We start from the raw sequence: 9,184 nt of genomic DNA, 5'->3' as shown, positions 1-9,184 counted from the left end.
TCTGTAGATATACATTACGGCGTCACTTTTGGTACAGTTTATATCTCTTTTTGATACCACAAGTACCACTTATTTATATCATTGTTTGATACCATATGGTATGTCTGTATGTATAAATTACAGCATCACATTGAACTAGCTCCAGCTTTAGCCGGTTTTGAACCCGCATAGAGAAAGCAGACGAGAGTATCACCAGCTCGTGAAGATGTTGTTACCCACCGCACCAATCGGCAACACAACCATCCAATGACATATAATGTTGGGTATGACACGTAATATTCTGGCCAGGAGAAATCAAAGATATAAGTAAGATAAAAAAATAACAGCTTTTGGATTGATTTTATTATATAAGTCAAATTTCTTTAATTACAGGCAAAAAACTTTTTATAATCACATGCTAAACAGTTTATTTTATCTTAAAATCGTAAACAATAAGTGAAAGACTAAATAGATGAAGCTCAATTTGACAGATAGATATAAGGCCACTCTGATCTTTCTTTGGTATGCTCTTTGTATTAGTCATTTATATACTTTCAGATTTTTCCGACTCCGATGATCATCCCGTTGCGTCACTGTTGGATTCCTCGATATTGCATCCACATGATATCAAAAAAAGGATTATATGGAATTGAAAAAAAACCCATTCCATATATGTCAGAGCACTTAATGGTATAAGAGCGGCAGAATTCGATTATAGAATAGGACGGCAGCAGTCATACGAGTCTACACGGTCAACCAGTTAACTATGGACATAGTAATATTTATTTTCGGTGAGTCTTTACGAATGTCTTAACATCTGTGTTGTTATTGTCGAATAGTAAATATTTAGATATCTCCCTCTATAGTGAATCAAATTCTTAATAAGATCAATAATCTATATTTGATTAAAAAGTGTATTACTACGTCTTAAAATTAAAAACTAGAATACCTTGAATTGATTTATTACTATTGTGAAGACTTGAGATTATGATTTTGTTTGTTATTAACTTTCTATTATCTATTATATGCTAAGGTCAATTTAAAGTGACCTCCCAGAAGTTTGGGTGACAGCAGTATATTCATGTATTTGGTTTTGTTGTTATTCTTGAATTACGTCACGTTTTTACTCTTTGAAGTAAGTTTCCCCTTTGCCTATGCCTTCATTGTACATATTGCAATCGGTATATGGCGACTGTCCCATATGGGATTCTAACTCAGTGTCATATATACAAAGTTTATATCTATTTTAGATTAATAAAGTGGATATACTGGTATGTCAAATCATCAACACTGTTGCATCAACTGTGATGATGATGGCGACAGTGGATATACAGGTATGTCAAATCATCAACACTGTGGTATCGGATGTAAGATGTCGATGTAACGGGTCTGAAGATATCGGATTGGTAGCAGATTGCTCAAATCTGAACATTTCCAGTATTCCGAAATTCTACTCTAACGTCACTAAAATTATATTGCAGAAAAACAATATTAGATATCTTAGTATAAAAGAAGGTAAAGTTCCACGTTCTGTTTTGTACCTAGATATTTCAGAAAATAAACTTGAGAAGTTTGTTAACAGTCCATTTAGGAACATGGGTTCTCTACTTCATCTGGATTTGAGTAACAACGTATTGAACTATAAACCATCTGTATTTCCAAGGAACGTATTCAAAGGATTGAAAAGTTTAACATATCTCAATTTACAAGGTAACAATGTGTTAGATGGATCACGACAAGATAATATCACATACCCAATGAGTATAGGAGATATTGTAACGCTGAAGACATGTCTGCACGGGGTAGATCAAACAGAATTTCCTGGTAAATTCAAGGATCTTCTACATCTAGATGTACTACACTTAGGTGGTGAAGCAGCCATTGTGAATTATCGGCCTTACGATCTAATTACTTTGAGAACGTGACGTTTGTGCGTAATCAGAGTTTGTCTTATTGTCAAAACTTATTGAAAACGGAACTTTTCGGCAGCTCACTCAGTTGTACTATTCAAACGTATCTAACAATGACAGACTATTATTCGGCATGATGTCGAACTTGACGAGTGATCTGAAGGCTTTACCCATCCATACCCTAGATATAAGTAGGATCCATTGTGACTATGGGCCAGGAACTTCGATATATGTAGCTGATGTCGTAAACTTGAGGAACCATACATACCTTACGAGATTATACTTAAACAATAATAGATTGTCCCTTCCGGAGTTTGGTGTTATTTCGTTATTACCAAAAAGTTTACGATTCATTTCGGCAAACCAGAACAGACTTACTTTTGGTTCTTACGTATTTGAGTTAGCCGGCTTTATCAATTTGGAATACTTTGACGGTAGTAGACAATACACATCACATGATCCAGATACTGGTTCTAGGGATTGCAAAGACTGGAGAGCTCCACCAACTTACTCAAATGACTTTCAAGCAATTCCATCCATCCTTACAAACTTGCAGGATTTCTCATCTAGCATCCAGCAGATGTCCTCCACCAAACTTGTCGCAACAAATGTGTCGCAAGTATCTAGACCAAATGACTCCCTGACATCAACAAATTCCATCGTATCTTCACCACCGACTTTTCCTGTTCCCGGTAACCTTAGAGAGGTGCTTTTCTTTGGAAGTGTGTTAGATTATGAAATAAGAGTTGTTCCTCTTGGGCCAAACAACTTAACACGTGTCGACATTCATGGAAACTTATTGCATTCATGGAGTGGTACAGTGCTAAATATTGACAAGGTTAAGTTTATTGACGGGTCTAATAACTACTGTACTTATATATCAGATAATTTCTTTGACCATTGCGAAAACCTAGAAGAGCTCCTTTTACACGACAATCTACTGGGAAATGTTCTGAAGACCGATGAAAACGGTAACATTTTCCGCCGTCTCGTACACCTGAAAATATTAGATTTATCATGGAATAGAATTCAAGAAGTTCCAAACCTTTTGCTGAAAAATCAAAATAATCTTCAAATATTGAATATTAGTAATAATGAAATGCTCACATTTGACCTAAATTTTGAACACATGAATAATTTGCAATACTTGAACCTTTCTAAAAATCGTCTATCGCTATTAAGCAAACAAACCCGATAACAGATAGACAGTTGTAGGAGTCATAATCTAACAGTGAACTTATATGGAAACAAACTACAATGTTCTTGCGAAACACTGGACTTCCTGAAATGGCTTGGCGAGAGGAGGAATACGTTCGATGACTTTCATAGCTACGAATGCCGATTCCCAGACGAGACTACCGGGAATTTCTCAGATTTTGAAAATGTTTTGATAAGATAAAAGACATTATGTAACAAATATACCGGTCTGATAGTGGGTACCACGTTTGGTGTATGTCTAGCCATCTCTCTGACCCTGTCTGGTATCGTGTATCGTTATCGATGGAAGATAAGGTATTTATATTATATGACGAAAACAAAATACAGAGGATATAGCAGTCTGGTGACCGACCATGAAGACAGAGATGAATATCCTTATGATGCCTTTGTATCGTACTGCGAAAAAGATGGTCGCTTTGTTAGGGGTGACCTCTTGAATAACCTTGAACGACAAAATGGGTTGACTCTATGTTTACACCAGCGGGACTTTATACCAGGACATGATATAGCTGAAAACATTACAAAAGCCATTCACCAGAGCAGAAAAACAATTGTAATCGTATCTAAAAGCTATCTGAAATCCTACTGGTGCATGTACGAATTCAACATGGCTCGAATGGAGAGTATTTATGCGAGGGAAGGGAATTCTGTTCTGCTGTTAGTGTTCTATGACAATGTAGAACCGACAGACCTCCCGCTGACATTGATGGACCTAATAGACAGTAAGTCCTATATTGAGTACTCCGACGACGAGCAAGGTAATGTGGTTTTCTGGGGAAAATTGGCTGAATCTATTTCCATGTAACTAGACATTTAGAAATACATTTACGAATAGATTATGTTGTTTTCTTTAGGGAAATTGGCTGTTTCTGTATAACAAGGTTTTAGGAATACATCAACAAAAAGATAATCCGTCAAACCATTTAACGTTACGTGTACATGTAGTATGGGTACAAGTATTTGCATATTTATATGTTAATGTCTTAAACTATCTTTTTATGAAAGATTTGGTCTATAGAGATTACAGAGCTTTGCAGACAATCTTGATAATGATGATATTTTCATTTTAATTTCGTTTTTTATTCAAATTTGTTATTGTATACAATGAAAAACGTGTATCCCATTCACGTTGGTGTGGTTAGTTTATATACATAATGTAGTAAAAGTGACAAGCGAATGTAAACATACATTTGTAGTTAGGATCTGTATTTGAAATATATTTTATTTACCGTGAAATTATTATAACAATCAAGTACAATCTTTGAGGAGATTCCCATTTTACATGATGGACTGTGCCACAATTGAATGCTTTTGTACAAGTCCAAGGCTGAGACTTTCTCGTAAAAGCGTGAATCGACCCATAACACATACTTTCGGGCATTTCCTAATTGTTATTGATATGTAAGTACTTTTATATGGAACTGTATTTTGCTGGTTTAATTGCTTTGCAATCTATATCATTTAAGCATTGATGTCACTATTTTGTTAACTTCATCGGAGTATAAAAAAATTGTTCGCAAACTGTGTAAAAAAGTTTGCAAACAAAATCTATTTCATAACCCGATGAAGTTGGAATATACATTATGTATTAACATCAATGTTGATAACTGTTTTGTTATATCAATCTTCATTTTGATCAATATTAAACACAACAAAATGAAATGTGTATATTCTATATTAGTATTGTGTTTATGGCATGCAACAACAGTGCGTATTGTATTGTAGCATATTGTAACTTATGTATTAATTGCCTGTATATTATCTCCATTCATTTTTTTGTACATACAAATGTTCATTTATCAATTTTTTTGCAACCTAAAATTGCACTTATGATTATTTTATCTGTAATATTTTATCTTTTTATATAATATGACATAATAAAATTTCTGTGGAGAAAAACGTTATGTTCGTAGGTTATTTATGATTATATTGGTTACATTGTAATATAAGCAACTAAGGACGAATCTTGCAGCAATAAGAGTGGCATTTGAGAAATTTGTTAGCGAGTCAGAATTAAAACAGTAGAGCAAAGTAGTGTATATCTATATGTAAATTTTATTGTTTCGGAGATAATTACCGAACTAATAACTAAATTAGTTTGAAATGCCCATCTGACAATTTGTTTTTTTACAATTGTTTTATTTTTCAAAAGATTTTTTTTACATATATTAAGATTGCACAGATATAGAATATACATGCAAAGTAAACACACATACACACACACGCCTTTACATACAGCCAGTTCAATGTACTTCTTTCTAAATTATCATTAACACACACATTGTTAACACATGCCCCGTTCTCATACCCGCCATCATTGACATACATGCAATCACTCACCAACACACGCGATTCTTGTCAAAAGCTAGATACATGTGCATGCTCCCATTCGTTGTACTCCGTACACACATATTGCACATACATAGATACCAATTTTAAAAAAGAACCTAAATTCTGAACACATTAAATGTTCAAAAATATTTTCCATGCTGTGTACTTTGTTGGCCCTGCAGGTAGGGCGTTAGAATTGTACCTGCTACCCCTATTGCATGATCGTGAAAGGCGACTAAATTTTGGATTTTATCTCTTCGCTTCTTCCTAACCGACTTTATCTTTCCTAATGCCTCCCTTGGCACCGCCTCACTTTTGGCCTTGAGTTGAGCGTGCCCCTGTGAGGAAGGAACTGGCTTCTGTCCCCTGGCCGAGACACATCAAAGTCTATAAAAGTGGTAGTGTCTGCTCCTTCTTAGCGCTCAGTATACATAGAGTGGGACGAATGTTTCGCCCGTTGTCAGTAAAATGTGACCGGGTGGGGTGTGTTGCTTGGTGTCTTCGGCGACATGCTTGAGTGATATAGCACTATATTTACACTTGCTTGGCTTGATCACTATACGTAAGTACTAGCCGATTTTGTTTACCATAACTGAATGGTAACATTGAACTTTGAACTTGCTTATGAAAATATTCTATGCAACGTAAAGGGGCTACTTTTTTTAAAAAGCAACACATGACTTTGTTTACATTTTGACGTAACATTACGTGTATATTGCTGTTTTTCATAAAATTTGGGGAAAATGTAAACAATACATTTATGTTTTATATTTATATATAATACAAACATTTTTAAAAGTAACAATTGTATAAAAAAATGGTAAAAATATCCCGACCGGGGCGACGTGCAGCGCTTTCATTTTTGTTCAAAATTTTTTTATAATTATTTTTTTATTCATGATTTTCATTCAGTACAATTAAATATACAAATACACTCAATAGACTCTCAAACACATACATACTTTCTTAAAAAAACATACACTCATATATTTAACACATGCATACAGTATACATTCACATACATACAAATACGAAGCTTAAATTTCTAGTACATACGTAGAAAAAATTATACGAATTAGGAGTTTGGAGATGAGGAGAAAAATTTTATTGTACTGAATATTAAGGAAAGGAGACAAAGACAGGATTAGAAGAAAAAAGAAAGAGTGATAGAGTTATAAAGAAAGGAAAATGAAAAGAAAGAAAAAAAAAGTTACAAGAGTCTAGGTAGGATGGAGACGGAGGAACAATTATAACTGTATAGAAAATCTTTAAACAAAAAAAAACAAAAACAAAAAAATGCAATTTCGGCTTTGTGCAGGGAAAGGGGAAGGGGGGATAAAATGAGATAAAATAAATAAATAATAAATATGGATTTAAAAAGTTTAATAAAGTAAATGTGTGACCAAGTGCAATTATAACTTGATTAGTTTTTCCCATTTTCTCCTTTCATTTTCAAATTTAAGTTTTACTTTTTCATCTTTACTATTTGAAATATATTTTTGAATTGTATAATGGTCTTTAATTGTGTTGATAAGAGCGTTAATGAGTTGTGTAAACATCTCATTCTGTAAATGTATTGCTTTATAATTATGATAATTTCATTGTCCACTCTATTACTATGGAGATAATTTTCATGCAAGAGTCCAAAAAGAAAGGATTTTTATTAACAGAAAACGGAATTAAGAGAGCTTGTAATAATGTGTCAAAACTTTCAAGTAATCCTTGCACTTCCTCACACTCCCATAACAAGTGTGTAATAGTTTCAGGCTCAGTATTGCAGAGTACACAAATAGGGGAGATAACTACTCTGATTTTAAACAAAAATGAATTTGTTGCCAAAATATAATGGATTAATCTATATTGGAACCACTGTAGTTTAGTATGTGTTGTAACATTAAATGGAAATTTATATATTTTACACCAAGTTTCATGATCTATATTGTTAAAAATTGCATTCCATTTTCCAGGACCAGACGGTATTATATCGGACTTGTTTAAAAAGTTATAAAACAGTTTTGATCCTTTGCTATCTTTGAGAAAGAGTTGCAGATTAATAGGCATAAATGGATAATGAATTTGTTTTCTTTGTAAATCATATAAAGAAATTAGTTTTTTGGTAGCTGAAACAAGACCTTGGTACTGTAAAAAATTTTTGTTAAAAATGATGGATGTCAAATGTAAACATTACCTCTGTGGCTGTGTCCTACGATCGAGTCTTTGGGGTTGACGGGTGTGAGACCCTCTGACAGAGCTAGGTCAGTTATAAACATATTCTCTTGTCTTATTATATAATCACATGGCTCCGAAGGATGTAATATCGTCAAGTCAGACGACAATCTCAAACAAATTTAGCTACTTGAACACTGGTGTTTTGACAACTTCGGAAAACTCCAGTGTGTAAGCGTGCGTCAGCCTCGCCTCGCTGCACAATAGGTCACCGAGTTCACACATGTGGCCGAGAACAAATACTTTATGTTATTACGCTATATATGAACTTTTAGCAAAATTGAATACCTATTTAAAGTTCTCATCTGATTAAATAAAATTATCTCTGAAATCCACTTTGTTTGTCATGTTTATTTTACACTAAAATATTGAACTTTTTTGTCGTTGCAGATGAATGATTCTACCTTACGTGAAGCGTCATCATTCGCTGTTCAATTGAGTAAGCTCCTCCCACTTTTGACCGACTTTTATTGAATAATTACGTCACTTTCAAATGACGATTTTATTGCATAAAATATAAATAAAAAGTCGTGTGAGTGTAAATATAGGGATTGGATTTCGTTTTTATGTTAACCATGCTTCTATGGAGCAATTCCTCTAAGAATATATTCAATATGGGGCGCTATATAAAATGGGCAACAGTTCCACTATACAGGATGACACAACATGGATATACCACAGTCTCCCAAAACATGCACCGCATACATTGGAGGCCGTCGGAATCTTTTAGCACCACATCCATCGATCCATAAGTAAATGTTAAGTAGCTGGTAAGATTCCAAAGTTAGTCGCCTTTTAAGATCATGCAGTGGAGCAGCAGGTACAATTATAATATCTACCTTTAGTGAAGGTGTTTCGTGAACTAAGCTCATAGAACAAGCTGAAATAATTAAAAAAAAACACCTGCTTTTAAACACGGTAGAACAGAGTCTGCTTAGTGGACAGATGACATCATATTTTAACAAATATGACCTAATTTATGCACGTAACCTAGCCAATGTGACCCTAGGATTTAATCATTTATGCAGGTCATGTCAGGATCCACATGCAGTATTAAACAATAAATTCAAGCTATGAAATCGTTAAAAAATCTTAGTTTTAATCAAAAATGTTGCAGTTTTTATTTCTAAAACGGAACAATTACTTAAAAGCTGCTCCACCGCCGACAAAGCACAAACGATATTCATTATTTTAACAATAATTAAAGTTAAATCGTCTATATATATATGTCTACTTTACACAAAAAATGATATAGAATAATTTATTGTGCTCTCGGTGCATGCGTTATCAGTACTTTATTCTATATAAAACATAGTACCTCGGAATTTTTTCGGGATGCTATAAATTAATTTGAATATTTATATCTTGAGTTCAAACTTTTTAATGATGGTAATGGTGTAAAGTAAGTAAATTTTGTAACCGAAGAAAAAATATTTAATCTTCTGCTCCTGTTTTTAATAGAGAAAAAATACCATTTGTCAGCAGTGGAGCATCTTGAAGTAGGTCACTGAAAACCACTT

The 9,184-nt window shown here is 33.7% G+C and overlaps 1 pseudogene; it reads left to right on the top strand.

Annotated features, from left to right (window-relative positions):
• The first annotated feature begins 1,292 nt into the window (after nt 1-1,292).
• Nucleotides 1,293-3,416, top strand: LOC138322210 (toll-like receptor 4; annotated as a pseudogene).
• The last annotated feature ends 5,768 nt before the right edge of the window (nt 3,417-9,184 follow it).

This window comes from Argopecten irradians, chromosome 4, assembly GCF_041381155.1.
Source record: "Argopecten irradians isolate NY chromosome 4, Ai_NY, whole genome shotgun sequence".
NCBI classification, from domain to species: domain Eukaryota; kingdom Metazoa; phylum Mollusca; class Bivalvia; order Pectinida; family Pectinidae; genus Argopecten; species Argopecten irradians.
Note: the sequence above shows the minus strand (reverse complement) of the source record. Positions and strands in the feature narration are given on the sequence as shown.